The sequence below is a fragment of the Cimex lectularius genome, unplaced genomic scaffold (genome assembly GCF_000648675.2).
Source record: "Cimex lectularius strain Harlan isolate CLEC.00 unplaced genomic scaffold, Clec_2.1 scaffold71, whole genome shotgun sequence".
Classification (NCBI taxonomy): domain Eukaryota; kingdom Metazoa; phylum Arthropoda; class Insecta; order Hemiptera; family Cimicidae; genus Cimex; species Cimex lectularius.
In genome coordinates this window covers 1,070,548-1,095,675 of record NW_019392655.1, presented here as the reverse complement: position 1 = coordinate 1,095,675, position 25,128 = coordinate 1,070,548, and the positions used below count along the sequence as shown (strand labels likewise).

Here is a 25,128-nt window from a genome sequence, read left to right as displayed (position 1 = left end):
TAAATTTTCTAAAAATATCCGACCTCGTGACTTTGATTGTTTTGACTATTTCGTTGATGGGCATAGATTGGGACAGGTTGGCACTATCTCCGACCTTGGTGTCGTTTACAGCAGAAAGGGTGATTTCAGTGACCATATCAAACACATTCGAGGTAAAGCTCTACGCAATCTTGGCTTTATTACTAGGTTTGGAATATGCAAGTGTCGTGTGGTCCCCTTACTACGTTGGTGAGATTACCGACATGGAAAAAGTACAAAAGAAAGCAACCAGAATAATGGCCTTCAGATTTGGTCGTGCACACCTGAATTACTTGGAAAGACTGAACTGGCTTGATCTATGAGCTTAGCTCTCGCCGTATTTTTGCCGATCTCATTTGGGGTTGGAAATTATGGAATGGGGCCATATCCTGAACTTACATACATCAGCGACAACTTAGGAACCATAATTTGTTCTTTGTTTTACACTACAAAACAGAATATGGACTAAATTCACCCCTACCGAGGATAATGAGATTGCTGAATTATTATTCTAATGAAATAGATGTATTTCGCGATTCCTTGAATTCAGTTAAAGTTAAATTAAAATGTTTACTTGCCTTGAATCATTAAGCCTTGTGTTTTTGTTATTATTGCTTAATTGTTCATTTGTTCTTTTTGTTATTATGTGCCTTTTTTTGACTACTCCTGTTGTAGATTCTTTCTGTTGGAGTTATAATAAATAAATATTTAAATATTTTAGTTGGTCCTTATTAACCAAAGTAATTGCTTTAATTGATCTATTATTTTGTATATAAAGTATGGTTGAGTTGAAAAAATAGTGTCTCGAACGCACAATATACGGAATTAGGTACGATCCCTGCTCATAACATTAATTTTTAAACTCAACCTAACCGCATAAAAATAATAAATCACTGGGAGTAACAACATATACTTTTAAGAGCTTGAACAGGCTTCATGCCTGGAATCTATGCTGATGTAATGACAATGCGACATGTTTTTTGCTGGAAAACAATTAATATTGGGCTTTAATATTAAAGCTAAGAATGTGTGGTGATTAGTGACTGTTAGTCGATGATTAATCAGAAATCGTGAGATGCGGTCTGGTGTGATGTAGGTTTCAGAAGATCATTTTCTTTATCGTGCCAATGTTTCGATCTTTATTGACATCATCTTCAATTCAAGAAGAGATCTCAATTTCTGAATAAATTAAGTTAAGGATAAGGTTAAAACGAAGCCTCTACGACATACTGCAACCAATATTGGCTTATTATCAAAATCCATTATTATCCAAAGTCCTTCGTTGAGCTTAAGAGACTTTACCTAACGGTTTGTTAAGGGATCTCGAGTCTTTCATGCCTTGATTTTTCACATCTAGGAGTAGGAATCTCACCATTTGCCCTAACGGAAGACCTGCTCCGCAGTTCATCTTTTACCTTGGAAGGCTTGTTTCTTCCTAGTCAATACGCCTCCAGTCCTCCAGTGACCAGTCAGCAGTTTCATTCTAGTCCTAACTCAACCTAGGTTTATTAGTTCTGCCGTCTCTGTCATGGTAGATACACTTTTTCACGTGCCCTGTCGTGGATACGATACCGTTAAAACGAAGCAATTTTAACCCATAATCTAATTGATTTATGTTTATAGCAATTAGGTTTGACGAAAAATGGTTCAGGGTCGATAGATGTCCTCGCCGTCTTTTGTGATCACAGAAATTTTTTACAAAAAATGCTTTTTGTTATATATTTAAGGATTAAAAATTAATGTGTGTGAGAGAAAGAGAAAGAGAGAGAGAGAGAGAGAGAGAGAGAGAGAGAGAGAGAGAGAGAGAGAGAGCGACGAACCCCTTCGCCTCCGGTTGGACTGCTATGATGAGCTCAAAATGAAATTGCTAGTCAGAACAAAAAAAATAGTTGGACCTTTAGTAATATGGATTTTTAGCGAGGTGACTGTTTTCACCGTCAAAATGTACTATGCTGGCCATATGCTCCTTAGTCTTAAACCCAAACCCCTTCTACAATAGTTTCTCATATTAATCGTTTTCTTCATCCTTGGTAAAGCCCTGATGATGGCACTATGAAGTGCCGAAAGCTTGGTGAACTCAGCGTTTAGTCTTTTTTTCACCCGTCTAATGACCTTTACGAAGATTGGAACACTACATCCATATTGGCTTATTATCAAACTCCATTATTATCTACTGTTCTGGGCTGAGCTTAAGACACTTTACATTTGTTAAAGGATCTCGTATCTTTCATGCTTTTTTCACACCTAGTAGTAAGAATCTCACCATTTGCCCCCTAATGGAAGACATGTTCCGCAGTAGTCTTTTACCTGGCAAGTCTTGTTTCTTCGTAGTCAATAGGCCTCCAGTCTGCAGCGTCCAGTCAGCAGTTTCATTCTAGTCCTAACTCGACCGAGGTTTATTAGTTCTGCCGTTTCTGTCATGGTAGATAAACTTTTTCACATTCCCCTGTCCTGGGTTCAATACCATTAAAACGAGACTGTTTTAACCCATAATCTAATGGATTTACATTTATAGCAATTAGATTTGCCGCAAAATGGTTCAGGGAGGTGCCCTTGGTTTATTTATCGACTTCCTTATTTTTCTGCCGTCTTTGACCTCGTATCCCCACAAGGATAAGTTTGTTATTGCTCTAGATGTCTCACCGAGCCTTGGTGCATTTCGTTGATAACACCAAGATTTTTAATATTACTGGCACGGTTTCGGTCTGAAGTACAGTGTCATATGAACTCTTTGAATTCTCATAACACTAATTTTTCAACTCACACCGCATAAAAATAATAAATCACTGGGTGTCACGTTTGTAGACGGAGTTTTTAGATTTTAGAGGTGTCCTGTTTGTACTATGTACCCCACTTCAGATGTTTCTAGCTTCTCATTTGGTTGATTTTAGTTTTTATTATTGCTCCTGTGCACCTTTTTACTTAGTACTAAACACAGCAAGAAGCCTTGTGAAAATTGGAGACAACATGACAAGTAAAAGGGTGCACACTTCTAAATTTTAAATCCTGTTGCCTCCAATTTTTACTGTCTTCTTACTATGATTTTTTTTCTAAGCGCAATGACAAGGCAAATAATACAGGTACTCCAATACTGAAACATGTAGAAATCTCGACAACCTTTATTTACTTTTTATTCTTGTGATTTTTTAAAATTTATTTAAATAATTTAAGTATCTTCTTGCTTAATACCGTTGTTAATGTGGTCAATACAATACTATTTAACATGGATATGTTTTTGTTTTTTTTAATTGGCCTTATGATCTTTGCATATTAGCCATGACGAATTCTTATATGTTGTTCAAATTGGGGGTTATCGGGAAAAAAGGGCCAGAGGCGACGGTGGGAATCGAACCCACGACCGCGGCGTGAGAGTCTCTCATGCTAACCACTCGGCTACCGCGGTCCCCCTATGGAAATTTTAGTAAGTAATATATCTGCGAGATCAGTAGGTGAACCTCATGGGCTCTGAGTCCTAGAATAAGGATGTGATCTTGCTTAGTACAAGCCATTATTAATTCAAGCATGGATAAAATTTGAGAATTGGAGAACAAACACTCTCTTACGGTATACTAGAGAAAATAGCGTTCAAAATGAATAGAGTAGATTGAAAAAAAGACCCTTTTTCAATAGATAAATTAAAACGGTTAAGTTTATAAGCCCCTGCTTATACAGGCCTCGGTAAGACCTTTAATGTTACATGAAATATTAGTAAATGGCCACTATTCTACTAAAGTTGTAAAACAACACGGCGATAAATGTTTAAGTAACTTCCGGCTGTAAAATAAGGTTGTTCAACGAGAAAATTATCCAAAAACGCTCTTCTGAACCATTTCTTTGACTCGGCCCTCGGGTTCTGGCTTAAGCGTAAAGTTATAACCTAATTTGCAAAGCACTTTTTACAAAGTGCCAATATTAGAAAGTTCGGCGTTTTCATATTTTAAACAAAATGGAAAGTTTTGGTAACAAAATCGTAGTTCCTCTTTGGAAGGACTTCTTTGTACTGTTTTCACAGAATTTTTTCTATCACTGTCTTAGCTAATAACTAACAAGAAAATATGGAAAATTTTGTTATTCTGCCTGTTGTTGCGGGGTGCTGAAAAAGGAAAATAATTAAAATATCATCCCATCTACATTTCAAAACGAACATTTCTTCACGACATGATGACTTGACAATAATTGTCCAAAATAAACCGAATATCACATTTTTAGGTCGTTAGCAAACCCGATGTTTTACTTAATTTTCGTGTAGTAATGAAACTACCAGATTTTGTCAAAATAAACATGGTAAACAATAGTAAGAAATCACAGCCAAAATATTAAAGATGAGAAGTTATGTTAAGAGAAAACTGGAGGAAGTGGATGAAGAACTATAAGATCCAGATACTATTTAAAACAATAAAGTAGTATAAAATGATGTGTTATAAAATGGTAATGATGAATAAATATCTAGTATAAATTTTAATTAATTTATTTTTTTGGAAAGACAGTTCTACTCACAGAGGTACTTTTAGTAGAACTATCGTTTAGAGTACTATCAACTATTTAGAGTCGAACTATCTTTCTAACAAGTGAATAGCTATAGTTCACCCCACCTCAAACCGTTTAAATTAATGTATTTCGATTTACGATTTTTCGAATATATTATTTGCTTTACTCTCTTCGAGTCCTACGATTTTCAAAACGTTGGAGCCAAATTAATCACAAAGGTATATGGTATGTGTTCGCCAGCAGCCAAGTTCAAAATGGCGCCGACGAACACCGCCGGGAGAGAGGAATTGAAATTAATAAGAAGATTGTTTCGGCACCAACGGGAATGGAAGATTGCCGATTTTAAGAGGGATGTTAGTTTAGGAATGGTTAAATGAAGGAATAAGTAATGAACGAAAGGCATAGTTGAAGACTCCTGTTTAATGAAGTTTCTATGGCTTACAAAGTGAAGGCGATGACGGTCTGAAGGCGATGAAGACCGGGAATGGGTGAAGGTCTCCTGAATGCGATATCGTGCGTTGTTTGGCGATGATTAGGCCGGTATACCGACCTGGTTCCTTCAGCGTCGTTGATGATGATACTGGATGATGCAATCTAGTAGCGGTGAGGATGAGACGATGCAATCCAGGTAGTAGCCAGTGAGATGATGGAGTCTTCGGGGGATAATGCAAGGATGATTCGTTCGCGGGATTATAATGATGGTAGATGGAAGAAGGAGATGATATATTAAAGGAAAATGGCGATGATAGGTTTGTGGACCATGCGGTCGAGAGTTGGAACACAGGCGGAGGTGAAGATCGTATGGCGATTTGCGGGGGAATCCGTGGGGATTCGCGGGGTGAAGAAAACTTTAAGAAGGGCGATCTTACACGGAGGTGAGTTACTCTGGCGCAACACTTGCGGGATAGGGCGGTAGGATGTGTGCTCGCTCCGAGATCTGGCGGAGAAGAGAGCCCGAGAGGGCTGGAAGGAATGAGTTTTTTGACGAAAAAGAGGGAAGTGTATTGGTGGTTTCTAGAAGATAGGGGTTGTAGATAGAGGGGTACAATCTACGTCGCAAATCGGGCCCTTCGGTGACGTAGACGCGCCCGAACAATATGCAAAAAACACAAATACAGTAGTATAAAATGTTGGTTTTATCTCATCGACCGCAAACAATGTACTTCTATCCCCGCTTCACGGTTAGTCGGATATACACTGCCCATCAAAAATAAACAAAAAACCGACCACCTGGTTTTTGCAGGAAAACATATTTTCCCAGCCTTTTAAGTCACAGACGGTCATCACATCATAGAAAATTTAACGCTGAAAGGCTTTTTTTATGTTTTCCTAGTTTCAGTCATTCAACAGTAAATTGAAAAATTCTAGAACATGTTAATTTTTGCACTTTTTGCAAAACTTCAAATTTACCCAGGAAATCGTCCTGGATGCGGTGCTCTATAGGAATCGATAGGAAATTTTAATAAGCTATCAATTGGCCACCTCCACCTTTTCCACTTTTTCAGCTATTTTCATTTTATTCGCGATTTCTGGCAAAGACGTAGATTTTCACGTGCTCATCGAAAAAAAAATCGATCACTCTCTCTCCCGATTTTACCATACATAAACCTATTGTTTCAATTCGCAGCCAAACTGCCACAACACATGAAATGGGAAAGAAAAGTTGAATTTCTGTACTGAAGTAAACAATTGGTTATCTACAGCAGAAACATTCCGCATCCAAAAAGGTCAAAATAAGAAAAAATAAGTATTGTCGCTTCCCTGTTCACTTTTTTGAAAAAGTTCTAGGAACAACAGTTACAGAGCGTAAAATTTGCGAAAAGATGAAGGATCAAAATTTATGCATTCCTGAAAATCGGGAGAGCTAGTGATCGGTTTTTTCCATGTGCGCGTAAAAAATCACGTTTTTGCTCAAAAATCGCAAATAACTTGAAAATGGCTGAGAAATTGGGCAAAGTGGAAGGTGACCGGTAGAAAAGTTTATTAAAATTTCCAATCGATTGCTATGTGGTGCCGCTCCTAGAAAATTTCCAGGTTTGACAGCTCATTTTGAAGCGAACAAATTAATATATTCCGGAATTTTTGAATTTACTGAAGAACAAGTGAAGCTAGGAATAATTTAAAAACGCCATCTTGTTCAGGGTAAAATTTAAAAAAAATTGAGGCCTAGCGCACGTCTGTGACTTTTTTTTTGGTTTGGGGAGTCCGCATTACCCATGACCCTAGTATTGGTGGATACCAGCAGCGCAAAACCGGAACCCGGGAAACGAGGACGAGCGCACCACCCCGGCACCACGAACGGCCGCGACGGGAGGGGAGAGATGCTTTTTTCTCCCTTTTCCTCACTGGAGGACGTGGATAAAAACCATGTGCATAAAAAAAACCTAATATGGAAAAGTCCTCGTCCTCGAGGGACAGGGGCTAACGCGCCCTGCATCCCTCCCGTCCGGCAAGCCGGCCGCCGCCAAGAGCATCCGTGACTTAAAAGGGTGAGAAAATAAGCATTTCCAAGTTGATAAATTGGCAATTTTTTCTTTCAAAAATCAGGTGGTTAGTTTTTAAAATTACTTTTATTTAAAAAAAATACCATTAAAATCAAAACTTTCGACATATACATACTTCCTCAAACCTATTTTGACGTACGGGTACCAAGTTTATGGATCGGCCAAATATTCCAATATTGAAAGATTACGAAGTTTTAAATTCAAAATTTTAAGAATAATTGTTTCTGCCCCTTTTAACGCAAATAATAACACACTTCACCGAGATCTTCAAATGCCAACAGTTTTCTCACCCATCAAAACATATTACATACGTTTTCAGAGGAAATTACAAAATCACACTAACACACAAATACGATTACTCCATTCCCCACAATTACCACGAAAACGTCTGAAATGAATATGGATAAGGCACCTCTTAAATGATTGATATCATTTTATTAATCCAGAGCGGCTGCCAACGGGTAGCTTTCTCTATAACGCCCGTAATGCCACAACATAAATTGACATCCAATCAGCTGGTTGTATATAATACATGTTTGTATGTAGATAAAAATAAATGAAGTAAAAAAAAAAATTATTTAATGGGCAGTATATATAGTTTCCTCTCACTCTCTTCCATTGTTCTGATTGTCAAATTGTTGGAGTCAAATTATCACAAATCATGCAGAATACCATGGACTGATATTTCTTAAATGAATTCGTAACGTCAAATAATAGAAGAATTGTATTATTTGAAGCATTACTTCTAAATTCCACTTTCTATATATTAATTAATTCTGGCCCATGGACAAAACGTAAGTGAAATAAATAAATGTTTATGTGAACGTGCAGAAATAGGAAAACAAAGAAATATCTAAATAGGACTTGAATAAACTCTAGAATCCGAGATCTAATAAATAATTGATAGATCTATAAGTTATGAGAATAATTAGTTGAAAAATGTGTTAAATGAATTTCTTCGAGTTCGCTGATCTCAGGGAAGGTGTACCAGGATTAATATGGCCTTATCCGAACATATTCAAGGAGTTGCCAAAGCATAAATCCCATTAATAGCTCTGACCTCCCCTTTTGTCTTCCAATTTCCATTCTGATTATCATTGCAAATTTGTCTCGTTTTCCCTTCCCACTTCGCTCCCTCGAACTTACTCCACCCATCTACTTCTAATAAGATGAATAGCCGAGGGCATAGCCTACGATTGGATTAGGAGAATCGAATCCGTCCGTCGCCGATGGGCGGGAAGCCGGAGAGGGTGAGCCTTTCGATTTCTCTCGGTAAATTGGGAATTTTTCAGTCGCTCGAGGCCGAATGTCCTTCCGCCAATGTGTACCACAGGTCAATGTAAAAATGTCCTTTAAAAAGCGTCCCACATGGCGCAGTCGAGTATAATAAACCATAATTTAAAAAATCACCCTTCTTCAACCTAAATTAAACCTGCATAATAAAATACAAGAACACTTATTTCTTTATCTGTAAAGTTTAGTCTGACGCCTAATGAGTTTTATAAAAGTTTCGCAGAAAGGAAATTCTCATCAATATCCCTTAGCAAATAACAGACGAATGAGAGTTCGGGTTTTGAGGAAGTTTATTCCCGTCGTTTCTGCAGCGTTATAAAGAAGCCTTTATTTGCAAATTCTTTGTCATTATGAGAAAAGAGGAGACTCGATGAAAAATTAAACTAAGTGGATGGAACATTTTCAGTCGGTGTTCGCTGAATTGCCACACTTTTTATCAAGACACAATAATTTCAAGAAAGGAAATTTAATTTATTCGAATAAAAACGTTTTTAATAATGATAAATACTAAATTTCTTTTGTGCCAGAAAGCGATGATTCTATATTCCAACAAAAACCCTAAGTGTGAAAAAAGGGCCAAGTTCCAGATCCCTTCCAAAAAAATTAGCCTATCAATGTAATGATGATGATGAGACTATCCCCTCCTCTAAGGCGACCTTAATTTAGGGGAGGTTGCAATTTTCAAATTTTTACCTTTTTTTACAATATAAGACCTACCTTTGCACCAAATTTCACTCTTCTTTCTATACGGGCCTTATTAATTTTGATACCACACTCTCTCCCACAAAAATGACTAATTTTTAAAAAATTGCAGTTTTCAGATTTTTTCGTAGACTTGCTATAATAAACCTACCTTTTCCCCTAATATCACCTTTCTAGCCATTCGGAAAGTGCCATGTAATCTTTTCTAGACTACACCCTCTCTCCTAAAGCGACAATGATTTTTGGAAAAATGCTATGTTCACATTCTTACATTTTTTTCCAATATAAGACCTACCTTTGTACCAAATTTCACTCTTCTTTCTATACGGGCCTTATTAATTTTGATACATTTTGATTTTGATACTACACTCTCTCCCACAAAAATGTCTAAATTTTAGAAAATGACAGTTTTCAGATTTTTTTTCTTTACTTGCTATACAAACCCTACCTTTTTACCGAATATCACCTTTCTAGCTCTTCGGAAAGTGCCTTATAATTTTTTCTAGACTACACCTTCTCTCCCTAAAGCGACAATAATTTTTGGAAAATTGCAATTTTCACATTCTTACCTTTTTTACAATATAAGACCTACTTTTGTACCAAATTTCACGCTTCTATCTATACGGGCCTTATAATTTTGATACATTTTGATTTTGATACTACACTCTCTCCTACAAAAATGACTAATTTTTAGAAATTGCAGTTTTCAGATTTTTTTTCTTTTACCTGCTATAATAAACCTACCTTTTTCCCAAATATCACCTTTCTAGCTATTCGGAAAGTGCCTTATAATTTTTTCTAGACTACACTCTCTCTCCTAAAGCGCCAATGATTTTTGGAAAATTGCAATTTTCACATTCTTACCTTTTTTTTTGCAATATATGATCAACCTTAGTACCAAATTTCATGGTTCTACCTATACACGAAGTGCATTGTAATTTTGATGGTGAGATCTCTTCCTCACTAAAGCGGCATTAATTTTTAAAAAATTGCAGTTTTCAGATTTTTTTCTTTACTTGTTATACAAACCCTACCTTTTTACCGAATTTCACATTTCTAGCTATTCGGGAAGTGCCTAATAATTTTGATGGTGAGACTACACTCTCCCCCCCTAAAGTGGCACCAATTAAAAAAAATGGCTGTTTTCAGATTTTGAAAGTTAATTTTTTTTAAATCGATGGTGAGCGTGTCTTGCGCATTTAGAACTATCCTCCTTGTCATAAAACGGAACAAGTTTGTAAGAAATGTGCAGTTTTCAGATTTATCTCTTTACCCCTGCCCTATCATTCTACCAAATTATACGGTTATAACGAAGGGCCTTATAATTTTGATGGTGAGACTACCCTCTTCCTCACTAAAGCAGCACTAATTTTTAGAAAATGACAATTTTCAGATTTTGAAAGTTAATTTTTTTAAAAAGTTTTAAGAAACTTGCAGTTTTCAGATTTTTCCCTTTACCCTGCCCTGTCTTACTACTAAATTTCATAGTTCTAACGAAGTGCCTTTACGAAAATTTTCATGCCAAGTCCAACTCCTCCCCTCAAAATTGCAACTTTCAGATTCGTACCTTTACTAATAATACCTACATTTGTACCAAATATTACGTTTTTACATATACGGGAAGTGCCTTATAATTTGATGATGAGACTACCCCATCACCCCTACAGCGACAATAATTTTGCAATTGCAATTTTCACATCCTTACCTTTTTGTACAAAATAAGACCTACCTTTGTACCAAATTTCATGTTTCTAGCTATACAGGAAGTGCCTTATAATTTTGATGATGAGACTGCACCTCACCCCCCACCCAGCGTAAGTAATTTTTAGAAAATTGCAATTTTCAGATTTTTTTCCTTTACTTAATATACAAAACCTTACTTTTTACCGAATTTCACAGCTATTCGGAAAGTAGCTTATAATTTTTATGGTGAGACTACTCCCCTCCGCTATAGCGGCACGAATTTAAAAAAAATAGCAATTTTCAGATTTTATTTTCCTTTACTTACTAAGCGAAACTTTCCTTTTTACCAAATTTCACGTTTCTATCTTACTCGGGAAGTACCTTATAATTTTGATGATCGGTGTCTCAGTCAGTAACGAAAATGCAAATTTTGAAATTCTCCGCTTTTAAAAAAGTTTAATATTAAGGGCTCAAATTTTGATCACGTCGCAAGCGACCTATGTTTAAGTTATGTTTCAAACCTCAAAAGCTCATACACTAGACGGCTTGCTGGAACATGACCAGCGCGTAGATTTGTAAGTACATAAACGGTTAAGTAAACAAATGAAACGTTATTGTAATTAAATATTTATCCATTTATGTTTAGTGGTCATGAGAAGATGAAAAAGTTAGTGAGCTGGATTCGAACCCACGACTTTCGGTTCAATCGGCCGCTGCTCGAACCGACCACTTGAGCTATCCTGACCACGATAAGTAGTTAGATCAGGGGCGTATTGAGTCGAAGATCGTAGGGTCGAATCTCGTTCGTGACACAAACTTTTTCATCTCAACCATGACCTTACATAAAAAAAAGAATAGTTATTGTCATTGTTTCGAGCTTGACAGATAAAACAATATAACAAATAAAGAACTATGATTATTTTCATGTAGGAACGGATTCTAGGTCAGTAGTTCCGTCTTTGTACATTTCTCCACTTCTTCCAGCCGGCACAAAATGAATAAATAAACACCCCACGCCGACAGAGACCGAGCCTTTCACCATACGTTTTATTATGTAGGCAGCATGGGATGAGGAATTGGGAAACAGGCCGGCCCGATCCCACTACACTTCATATAAACACGTGATAATATTACACCTGTCTTGCATCAGTATATTATATTGTTTTCTATTAATTTTATTTTACACAGGCTTGATTTTACTTTATATGTACTTGCTTTGAGTTATACACTGAAGGTCTCTTACCGTTTATTGTTCGTTTTTATTCTATGGTGTCGAAAAATAAAGATTGTCCGTTCTTTCAATTAATTAAGGTTTTTAGTTGAGATAAAAAAGTCAGTGTCACGAGCGGGATTCGAACCCACGACCTTCGGCTACGTACGCCGCTACTCTACCGCTTAAGCTATCGTGACTTCGATCCACTCGGACATCAACTTCCCATCTCAACCCAACCTTCGAGTTTTCCCGCCCTTTTGCCATTTTTCAAATGTCGTGTAATCTGATTCTCGGCGACAAATGAAATGGCCACGGAGAGCTTTAGTGAAGTATACTTCATTTTAACTTATTAAATTCACTAGTTAGTTCTCAACTAAAAACCTTAATTGAAAGATATTAATTTGTCAAGCGGACAACGAAAACTAGGGAATTGTCCATTCTTTTGCACTTTACAACTAAAGGCGTCCTCACAGGATTGATTTAAGAAAATCCTCTGTCCTTATGAAAGAAGAGAAAAGAGCCCAGAACATTAAAATCACTCAGAAAACGACATCCTGCTTCAAAACTATAAAATGGTATAAAAGTCAAAAGACAACACTGTCAAAAAATTATGAAACATTATGAAAAACATATTTGTTCAATAGATGTAACAAATGCTTTTCATAATGTGAAAATGTGACTCGCGTATAGAATAAAATCCTTCACTAAACAAGAAGAAAACTGAAACTCGAAATTTTCCTGATAAATTCTCACACCAATGCTTTAAAGCTCGACACAGAACGAAGACATGTCAATTTTTGTGATTGGTGACAGTACTTTCCCGCCAATTCAAAAGTGACACATAGTGCTAACTTTGTATCATTTTTCTTGTATCATCACACACCCGAATAGTTAAAAAAACTAAATAATCCAGTTTTAGTTTTTCGACTTGTGTCATATTTCTTGTGGGTGTGCGATATGAGGTTGTATTCAAGGGAATTGAAGTAAACGAGGATGTAGCATCGAAGGAAACAAGAAGATCCTCTTTTCTAAACTAATATTCTTTATTTTTTCTATCAACTCAAACGGATTTTTCACATTGTATTTTGACATTAAAATAGGTCGAAAGCTTGGCAGAGAACAAAATTTGCTTTCTTCCATACCTTGATGTGTGTTCGTTAAATGAAAAATCGTTAGAGAAACAACCAAAATAGCGATGATTTATGTTTCATAGTTCGGTCATACCTACAGAAATACACTGACAGGCAAAAAATTCCACCCAATTGATTTTTCTTTCTTTTTTTCGATAAAAGAAAATTCTCCCTTAATGTGTGGTGATTAGTGACCGTTAATCGATATTTATTTAGAAATCGTGAGATGCGGTCTGGTGTGATGTAGGTTTCAGAAAAACATTTTCTTTATCGTGCGAACGTTTCGATCTTTATTGAGATCATCTTCAGGGCCTGGGATTTATAAACATTATTTACATATTACAATTACATTTTGGATGTGGAAAAGAATCACACATTAAAAATATCTCAGTTCAGCTTATTCATTTTTTAATTAAAGAGTGTTAAGGATTCCATTCAAGCCTATTTCGACACAAGGAAATCAATGTAAGAAAAAAATTTTAAACGCAGATACACGAGAATTAATGAATAATGAATAGAATCTGCAGGAACAAACATAAAACAAATTTATTTTCGAATTCGAAAAATATGTAATCGTAAAAACATTTTTGTTATAAACCTGAGTTTCCATTGCGCTAAAACCACTCACACAACTGTCTCGCTCCAAAACGTTTGGAGAATGTGTGATTATTACACATATATTATTATACATAGATAATTATTCAGAAATCGTGAGATGGGGTCTGGTGTGATGTAGGTTTCAGAAAAACATTTTATTTATCGTGCCAACGTTTCGATCTTTATTGAGATCATCTTCAGGGCCTGGGATTTACAAACATTGTTTACATATAACAATTACATTTTGGATGTGGAAAAGTGAATTTATACAATGCAAAATATATTTTTTATATATTCAATCAAAGTATTTCTACTCACTCAAAGTGTTTGTCTTCTGTGTAATTGTGCCATTCTTGCGTGTCGTGTCGAGAGTGCCAGTGAGATTTTGCTATTTTGTGTTTATATACGTTGGATTTTGAAGGGGTGAGGAAGGATGTCGGTTTAGAAAAGACATTTTTGTATAAGGCGTCGGCTTTTTTGAGGTGAAAAAATGTGTTGGTAATGGCTTGGCTTGGTATTCTCCCTTAATTTGTCTCATTGATTTTAAAAATCAATATTTAGTTATGGTATGTTTTAAATTGGGAATATCAATTAGAGGTAAACACACTTAATCTTTAATGCAAAACAAGGATAAAGGATTTTTCAATGTTTACGTTTTACGGAATTTAAAATGTTTATCAATTTAAATTCTGAATAAAAAAACTGTTTAGTTTTCTTCTTAGTTTTCTTAATTTCAATTTTTTAAATTAAAAATGCCACTTAGTGCTGAGGATGTTGTGGGTGATATGGCATTTGTTGATGATGGACGCTCCATCAGGTGTACGGTTATTGCCATCGGGGTTACCTACGAATCTCTTCGAGACGCCGTTAGACGTTTTCCAGAAACTGGGTCCTACCATAGAAGGCCCGGTTCTGGAGGCCTTAGAGGTTAAAGCCGGGAACACACCCGATGCTACGCCATGCGACGCTACCCGATGCTATCATCGGGCTACATGATGCTATGCCACGTTTTGGTGGGGTGTGCACATCTATCCGACGCAAGCACACGTCGCGTACAGTCCACAGCGTTTATCACAACCGCAACGCATCTGTTGTTCTTAATGTACTATTTTCAGCAAAACCTTGTAATAAATTGTTAGTTAAATTTTATGAGCACAACCATCTATTAAATTGTTTGTTAAACTTAATTGTTTTAAATAAAGTTACTCCTAACCATCATAATTAAACAATGTTTATAAAAACTTATGAATTTTTGATCTCGTTTAATTTGGTTAACATTAAAATAACAAGTTGTAATTTATATAACGACAAAATTACATGTACTTAGTAAAAAAAATAAACTACAAAACATATGAGTACTAATTCACTATTTTCGTGGTCCGCTTGACCAATTAATACAACACAATTAACAACACATAACCTCATCGATATTTTGACATATTTGGCGTGGAAAATACCATAAAATAGTGAAACCTGAGTTGATTAAAAACTTTCAGCCTAAAATGTAAATTAGTTATTAGGCAACTAGTTAGACAATTAGTTAAGGTATCTAGTTGAGATGAAAAAAAGTTAATGGCACGAGAGGAAAACTAATGAAATGGTTGAAAAATGGAAAACGGAGGGAAAACTAATAAGGTGGGGTTGAGATGGGGAGTTGATGTCCGAGTGGATCGAGGTCACGATAGCTCAGCGGCGTATCTAGCCGAAGGTCGTGGGTTCGAATCCCTCTCGTGCCATTAACTTTTTTTCATCTCAACTAAAAACCTTAACTAATTGTGTCATATGAGTACTGTTCTGATGCTACCCAACGAAAATGGTGTAATTTTACGAGCAAATCTATGAAATAAATTGTTAATTAAATTTTATGAGCAAAACCGTGTAAATTGTTCCAATTTCAGTATTGGTACCGCCGAAGCGAGTACAATAAATTATTAGTTAAATTCATTATATCAAAAAATCGTATTCGGTGTTTTGATTATTTTTCTACCAAACCATTAAAATTAATTTTTTAAACAAAAACTAATGAATTTTTATTCACAGTTAATTTGGTTTATATTAAAATAAGTATGTTGTAATTAATATAACGACAATAATATATGTAGTTTGAATAAAAATATGAGTGTCCGGTTCTTTTGTCTTCGACTGTACTCGATGCGACCCGACGAAAATCTGGACAATGAGGATCGCATAGCATCGGGTAGATGTGCACGGGAGTAATGCAACCTTATGGAAAATCGGAGTTTGGATTTGCGTCGGGTTGCATCGGGTAAGTGTGTTCCCGGTTTAACAGAACGACATGATGACCATTTTTTTTACTTGAAGAATTTTGCGAAACCGCCTCCTTAATGTTGTTCAAGCGATTCATCAGCCCCAGGAAGTTCGAGGTGTACAAATTTGCTTTGCCACTGCTAGAAGATGACTTTTCGCTTCGTAAGAGGACTAAAATTGACCAGAACACAGAGAGTTGCGCGGCTCCCATTTGCTCGAGAACACAGCCATTGATGTTTGAACAGTTGGTCTGCCGTACCTGTTACAGACGAGTATAGATTTGCTCTACGATCTCCAGATGGGCGTGTAATAATGTGGAGAAGGCGAAATGAATGGTACGAAGCTTGGAATTTTTCTCCGAGTCAATCTTTTCAACGTAACTCAGTGATGGTGTGGGAGGGAATTTCAGTGGAGAGTCGCCCAGAGTTGGTTATTGTTCGTGGAGGGTTTTCGACGGCCACTCGCTATGTGGATGAAATTTTTAAACATCATTCGTTGCCTATCCTCGATGAAATCAGCGACAATCCTATTCTAAATCACGATAATGCCCGTCCACATTTCGCTAGCGTAGTACAAACGTACCTTCAACAGCACATCAGGTTCATAGCCTGGCCAGCTCTTTCTCAAATCTTGATCCCCATCGAACATTTATGGGATAACCTCAAAAGACGAATAAGAGCACGCCCATCACTTCCTGAAACATTCCACCATCTTGAAAGGTCTCTTCGTGAAGAATGGGCTAACCTCCAGCAAAGGGACATTTCCAAATTGGTATAAAGTATGCCGAGGCATTTTCGAGATGCAATAAGGCAAGAGGAGGAAATACGCGATATTGAAATTGAAAAATAAAAAATCTAAAACAAATTTTATCTGTCCATGTTTTGTTTGTTGGACCCTTACAGACACATTATGCCGGAAGCTGGAAGCATTCGAAATGTGGATGTAAAGACGAATTCTGAAGATACCTTGGACAGCCAAAGTCACCAATGTGGCTGTATTACAGCGCATGAATAAAAAGCTAGAAATCCTCAATGCCATAAAGGGAAGAAACTTACAATATTTTGGACACATAATGCGCAATGAGAAATATCATCTGCTGCAGGTTATCCTTCAAGGAAAAATAGAGGGGAAGCGGGGCTCAGGGCGTAGAAGAACATTCTGGCTTAAGAAGGTAAGCCAATGGTCCGCAACGAACACAGCTGATCTATCTATAATAGCTTTGGATCGAAACCAGTTCAGGCTACTGATCGCCAACGATCTACGAGGACATGGCACTTGAAGAAGAAGAAGTGTTTTGTTTTCTTTTTCCTTATCAATTTACATTTTTGTAATTTCTTTTTTAGACAAAGAATAAATAAACTTGAATAAATAAAAAATTAATAAACTTGAAACTTTGATTAATATATAAAAATATATACAAATCAAGTTATATCAAAATTGGGTGGGATTTTTTGCCTGTCAGTTTATGACACAGTGAAAGAATTGGGCTTGTAATATAGTCAATGACCTAAGCAGAAAGAGCTGTCCGTTTCTAAAGTGATAAGAAGTATTCACGGAAAATAGTATGCATGAAGGAATTTAATTCCAAAATTTCATAGGATTTCAAGGGCAGGGATTCCATGAATGGCGAGTTGAAATGTTCGTTACACTCGGCTCATTCCTCCATTCCCCAATGACAGGGCCGGTTCGAGGAAACAGGGATGATATTAAATATTTAATCAAGCACCTAAATACCCTCTCTGGATGTACCGCTATAACTCGGGGAAGTGGGATTTTTGTCTTCCTCCAGCCGGTTCCCGGTGAAAATAATGGAACGCCCGCTTTGCATTTAAACAGACGTTTTAACGGACTCTTCTCCAGTCGGAACGTAACTCTCCCCTGGCTTTCCGCCCCTTCGGTAATGAAATCTGTCCGAAATCTGTTCGGAGCGGCGCAAATCCTATTAGTTCCCTTGTTAAAATTTCATCGGCCGAGCATCAGACTGATGTGCCTGGCAGAACGGCGTTAATATTTCACTTGACACTTCGGCTCATTTCTAATTTATCATACCCGTACTAAAAAACCATTCAGCCCTGATTGCCATTAAAATTAGAACCACCCTTAATATGTAACCAAAGTTTTAAAATCGGTACAAAAATGATTGTTTCGAAATAAAAGGTTTTTATCCCCATGGGGGATCCAGAGTTGTTAAATAGTCGGAAACCCTAACAACACGGCCACTGTGGTTTCGGGTATTACGCTGTAACGATAGATCTAATCAGTGGTTGGAAAAGTTTTGAGAATCTAAAGGAAATGCCCAAACCAAGCATACCTAAAAAAAATCGTAATTATTACAGTTGGACGATTATTCTATTAGCTTTTTCCATCTGGTAGATGTAGATGTAATTTCAGGGTATAATATACTGTGCCCTTTAAGAGCTATCCTCCGTTCTGTGCCTGGTTTCAGTGGTTGAAGCTCTTCTATGGTCACATTATTCATCCCAAATATTTTCTCCTGCGGGCTAGTGTAGCTCCGCAGTTTGTTAATAGATGTGTTGGTGTCTCTTCTGTCTCTTTGCAGAATCTGCATGTGCCATTTTGGATTATTCCATTTAACTTGCAGTGTGCTGTTAGGAATCCTATTAGGATTCGCAGTTTATTCCTGCTTCCCTTGACACATTCTGTAATTTATTTTCTTCCCAAATTGGTTAGAAGATTCTTGGATTGTCTGTGTCCAATGAGTGAATAGTGATAATAATAAAGATATTCGTAATAGTGTGGGTTCCTATGCCACGAAAGGGTTCAGGTCCTGTCAGCGGTGTAGCAGCACAAGGGCGTCCACTTTCTCGTTGCCTTCTACTCCCATATGTCTGTGCTCACTTTGTTCTGCGTACCTAATATGTTTAGTTTCGTTTGGTAGTTCAGCACCATCCTTGAACTAATAATATTTGAGCTTAGTACTGTGATGGCGGCGTGGCTATCTGACATGATAGCTATATTCTTGTTTTGTACCCTTTACTTAGGTTGAGTTGGGTACATCTGTCGATTGCATGAATCTCAGCTTGGAAGATACAGGTGTATTTTGGTTCCAGGTCTAAATACTCCTGCCCTAAATACACCTTCTTGTGTTTTAGATCCATCTGTCTACCAAAGGATGGTGCCATTCTTAAAAGAGGTGTTTCCCTCTCGTTCCTATTCTTTTTGGTACCTAGGTGTATTCGGAAGTTTTGATTAAATTCAAACATCCTGTTCATGTCGCCTGTCGGAGACATGAGTATCGGATGGTCGTCCATCTGGCGGAACAACTGTTGTTATTGTCAAGAATAATTTCTATGGAACTTTGCGGACAATCCTTGCCCTAGTGAACAGAAAATGATGAATGCTACTTCCAAACAGCCCACTTTCCATAAGGCTGCAGTGATTGGGGACTATCATATCGTTCTTCATCATCATTATCACAAAATACTTTACAACTAGCTCGTCATAATTTTTTGGCAGCAACAACATGTCCGTCTCTTTTGTAAAAGAAGGATCGAGCCAATTGAACTAAACCCTTTATAAAGAGCAATAAGCTACAAGGCTGTAGTGTTTAGGGAATAACACCTATCCGGCAACCATCATTATCATCATTACCAAAATAAATGAAATACGGAAACTTGTTTGAACTATTTATAGACGGTGATAATTCCTCTGGGGTGAGCATAACCGTTTGGTCGTTCCCGAATGTCTAAAGTACTGTCAGGTAAACAGCGTAGACTGGCAGTTCATAAAGATCAACCAGACAACAGGTTAATCACTACGCAGATCATGAGAAAAAATATAACAACTTTCCATCTAGATTAATCTGATCATCTTGTTCTGCTTATCATAACGGATTATTAACATAACTCAACATCAAGTTATTGGTTGAGATAAAAATGTCGGTGTCATGAGCGGGATTCGAACCCACGACCTTCGGCTCAGTAGTCCTCTGCTCTACCACTTGAGATATCGTGACTTCAATCCACTCGGACACTAACTTCCCAACCCCATCCCTACCTTACAATTTTCGAAGGATCAAAGTCTCGATAGCTCAAGTGGTAAAGCAGCGGCGTATTTAGCCGAAGGTCGTGGGTTCGAATCCCGCTCGTGACACTTTTTTCAACTCAACCAATATCTTACATAAAGATTAATTAATTGAAAGATGTTACTTGGTCAATCCAACCACGAAAGCTAATGGAATCAATCTCAAAGTTCAAAAATTGTAGCACTACTAATTGAAAAAACTACGTTTACAATAATGTACAATAAAATATTAGCCACATGCAGCCTTAAAAAAATACCATGAAATGTCTGTCTTTTACAGGTTATACACATAGATTTCATTTTGATCAATTTTATTAAAATGCATATGTATATTTCAGGAAAATTGGTATGCTGCGCCATTTGAGTACTTACAGTACTCTGACTATTACTCCTAAATGATCACTAACGACCAAACCTTTGGTTCCTCATCTCGCTCACACATATAAAAAATACTTGGATCATTCTGCATAAGAAGGAAATCATGAGCAAAGGGTAGCTTGCCACCGTTAACTTTAAAAATTGCAAACAATATGTGGTGTTTAGTGACCGTGATTGAGTCCTGAAGATGATCTCAATAAAGATCGAAACGTTGGCACGATAAAGAAAATGTTTTTCTAAAACCGACGTCACATCAGACCGCATCTCACGATGTCCAAATAATCATTGTAACAATGTCCTCTATTTTATTTCGATGATACTGATGATGATGATGATGATGATGATGATGATGATGAAACTAGGAAGCGGAGGTTCGTATTCGTCAAACACTGCAGCATTCATGATTATCGTATTTTTTGAACCATTTAGGACAGTTTAATTAACTTCATTCTTCTTTTAATAAGTGAAAGAGCGTCATTGCAGCTTTTTTCCTGATTCTCTTGATACTTTAGGTTGTGTTACAATTGGAAGATATTATGTGTGGCAGATTGTTCCTCCACATTTCATAACCTATGAATGAGGTCATCATTGACTATAATCATGTTGAGTCCATGCTTACTCAGATACCAGAGACCGATATATGGTCCTACACTCGCCAGTTTTAGTCAGGGTTCTTTAATCATAATTTTACTATGTCGGGAAATTCTGGAGTCGACCGCTTCTCTTTTGCTTTTTGTAGCAGTATGAGTTTTTAGTAAGAGATGGAACGAGGTGTATCTATCTTAGACTCGATCAAATCAAATATCCATAATTAGTAAATGCGAGTAGTACTTTACAGAGGACTAAGCGGGAGACTGTGCACTGTCACTCAAAACTCCACTAAAACTGGCTTGCTTAAAGAACTATTCTTCCTGCTTTCCCCTTTTCTGCTTTTGCGAAAAAAATCAAATTTCAATACTTTACACTATATCACAAAAGAGTCTTTGTCCTTGTTATCCAATTATATTCTGGCCTATATCTAGTCTTGTAGATACTTCACAGGTCAGCTTGTAGGTTATTTCATTACCCAGGATTCATTTTTGTCCTGGCACCGAAGGTTTTGTGAAATTTTTGTATTTTCCAAGGTTTTTCAGATTTTGATTGCAACTTCAAAATTCACTGATTATTTTGGGAGTGACGTTTTTTCGTGCTTGTGCTTTTATAGCTGCTTGGCTGTCTGATACCATAAAGATTATTTCAGTCCGTGTAATGTCTTTTATTATCTTCATGTATTTTATATTGAAAGATCGAGGCGTACATTCCTGATGAATTTGATTCCTCATATTTCCGGCATGCACAGAATATACCCGATCCGGTTGCTTCATTAGTTTTGGAACCATCAGCACCGTTAAGCAAGCTGGAAAGGATGTTTTGCAAAACGTTTCAAACCGAGGAAGTTTTAATGGTGTCACTAAGGACAGCTGATGGTTTTTTTTATTACCTCTGGGATGCATAAATTTGCCAATTTGCTAATATTTGAGTAGCTTGATTTTGTGAGCTTTGGTTCAGATTAATAAGCTATAAATATTTTAGATATTATTATTTTAATATAATGTGTATTTTGTACTTTCTCCCATATTTTTAAAACAAAGTATTTTTTTTGCTGTTGTATTTTACCTCACCAAAATTATCGAGGAAAGAAGTATGGAATGATGAAATCCTCACTTGTGTCCTTTTTTTAAATACAAAATTGTCGAACATGGGAATAGTAAGTTTCTCAATCATTGGAAAAAAAAAACACCCTGGGTTTTACTTCCAACATACCTCTCCCGGTTAAACCGTGGTATGTTAATTCACCGTTGGGGAGGCCGTTAATGGATCTATGCGCTTCGGATAATCCAGCATAAAACGCTTCTAGACGGGTCGATTAATAAGCGCAGTTCGGTTCAACCATTAATGCCGGGCTCTAGAACGTTTCACGTTTCCACGGGGCACATTCGAACGTCAAGTTTCCCACTGCGCGCTCATTTGAAATCGCCGAATGAGTTTTTGGAAACGGGCGACATCGATGGAAAAGACATTCTAACCGTGATATGTTTTAAATTTCATACAAAATTTTAAATTTGACCTAATGGTCTCATAAATTACAGAAGTAAACTTGTATGATGGTAATTTTTAAGAGTTTGTCTAGTTATCTGTAAGGTTCAAAAATCCATATTGAATTTTTCTGATTATTTTATAATTTTATAAGTTAAAATTTTGGCTGGATGAATTGTGTTCTATATTGGCAAAAGGGAGCGAATAAAATGCTTTGTGTGGACAGACAGATTCATAAGTAGGTATAGTACCTTTTTCGAGCGAAAGATTCATCCCCAACTTTCCTAACCTCCACGTTTGAGAAGTGATTTATTTCCAACGTTTAAGTACATTTTTAAGTCCCCAGGTTTGCAGAATGAAAAACAAAACATTTATATCATAAATATAATAAATGTAAAAATATATAGCTATAGGGAATATGTCTCTTGATGCATAATGCAGGGCAACTTCTAAATCCACAAATACAAACTGAGGCCTGAAAATAGCGCCCCTTTTACTGCAGTGGGCATATGTTCTCAAATACTCGGTCGTCCTTAAAAGAACAATGAGGATCTTTAGCGTCCGTACGTGGCTCGTGGCCTTACCGGACGTTTGGTTCGGTGTTACAGCCGCGAGCGTTGGTGTAGAAGCTGTCTCAGCCCCTAGGGGCCAAAATCTTACTCCCCGCTTGCCCATTCCGAGTGATCGGGTCTGCGTTGTGCATCAGACCGTATGCCGCGCGTAAAGGGCTACCCATGGTGGCTGAAATGCATCAGCCTGGCCTCCCACGCCCTCTCTAGGCAGAGAAGGCGACTCTATTTCCCAGAATATTAAGGCTCCTCCAGCGTAAGAACTTCCGGATCCGCTCCGGCCGCGGTTTGGTTTAAAAAGGAATTTCTAACCACCCCCTAGAGGAGACTGCCTTCGGTAAAGGCCATGCAGGCACCAATGACCACTATCCGTTCCCATCCACCACTCCTCACGCATTCGAGGGACTCCGTAGGCGTAGAATCAGCGTCCTCGACGCTATACGCTTCGGTGGTCCGACCCTTCGTATCCCGCGAGGCTGGGGTGATAAGGAAGGTCATATGCGAGTTTGCAGACAGAAGTTACAAATAGAAGAATAGCCCCTTCTCTAAGTTCCCGCCAGGAGCATCGCCACTAAGCCACTACGAGCCCATTCCCATGTAGCCGGTATGGACTTTGAACATATTCTGCTACCACGTAGTTCAGATGGTTATGCACCCTCCCCCGTCTATGCAGACAGGGTCTGGTACCCTAACACTCATGTCCCTCTGATAAAGTATCCGTCGTACGCTGCCGACCCGAAGGCCGACACGAATCAAGCTTGTGCTTAACAGAGGTTGCCTCGCTCCCAAGGCTACACCATTATGTTATGCCTGGAACCTTCTTGCATCCAAGGGTAGTGAAAGGTCTCAAGGAAGAATGCCGAAGGACCTGGATTGAGAAAGGGAAGTGAACGAGGACACGAGGCTCGCCTTTTCAGGCTGCACCCCCGCCTGGTCCACACTGTACCACCCATTGTCACCGTAGTACCACATTAAGTGGGCTCTTGCTCCCCGAGTGGATAGAAGAGATGAGATGGCCGTTCAAGGGCTGAACGAGTCGACACTATCCCGACCAGTCATCTCGACGGACGAATCCGAGACCGCCCGGCACACATCTCGGATTAAAGTTGTTCATTGTCTGGTATCCATTCTCCCTAATCATCTCCAACCATCCTGCAGTGGGCAGTAACACAGTAACAGCAGGGGATTCCTGGCGTTTGTTGTGTAAAAGATTTTTGGAAAGCACTTAATGTACCTTCGATATAAATCCTCTCTAGACGAGCCAGTACTGGCATACGTATCACACGTCTAAACTTCCATGAACATCCTTGATATTTATAGGTATAGCCGAAAGGATTGACCTTCTTTTATGATAAATTGCTCTTCTACAGCTCGCTATACCTGAGGTCGTTAGCAAGTTCATATTTGAAGAATTATTTTCACTAAGTATCAGTTTTTAGTCGATCGCTGATATCATCCAAAGCTTTACGTTTTACACAATTTTTCAACTTTTGGCGTGCCATCCGATGCTATCCGTCTGCAGGCAATCGTAAGCCTCAAGTACAATGTTATCGATTTTGTCAGTTTTAATGTAACTTTTACACCCGTGTTACACCCGCACCTTTGCGCTCATCTTCACCACTTAAATTTTTGTGAAAACTAAATTTGTTCCTCTTTCGCACTATCAGGACGTGGCCACGTTCAATAAGCATACGCACCATTGCGACTAAACCTATTAGATAATCATGTGGCTCATGTAAGAGAATGGTTGTGTTTGATAAACCGCACTGCCCAACCTTGGGAATGAATCTGTCGGTGCCAAACTCCATACTTTCACCTAGGGAATGAATCTGCGCAATCTTTGGGAGGAATTTGCGACCCCGGCTTGTTCCGGAGTTGGTGAGATGTTAATGAGAGTCTAAACTGTCTCGTGAAATAATTGAAAGCACGTCAGGTGTGTTTAATTGTAATATCGGAGAATATGTATGGATTTATCCGGTTGTACCGTTTGAAATGTCAGTAATTGGGGTAATATTATAAATTCGGGATCAATACAATAAATACCTCTTTAATAAATCAAAATATCCTTCATTATTGAAATACACTTCTCCCAACGTGCTGTAATTTTTTCTTTTTAAGCTCGTAGAAGTTTGGAGTTGGAGATGAAAGTAATTCTTCGATTGCTG

General features: G+C 37.7%; 1 protein-coding gene and 1 non-coding gene across 2 annotated transcripts in view; both read right to left on the bottom strand.

The window, feature by feature from the left end:
- Positions 1-25,128, bottom strand: part of LOC106668278 (locomotion-related protein Hikaru genki) — a 614,924-nt gene that overhangs the window by 159,200 nt on the left and 430,596 nt on the right. The window lies entirely within an intron of this gene.
- On the bottom strand, positions 12,026-12,098 carry Trnar-acg. The gene has a single exon. It is a non-coding gene; the product is annotated as a tRNA-Arg (tRNA).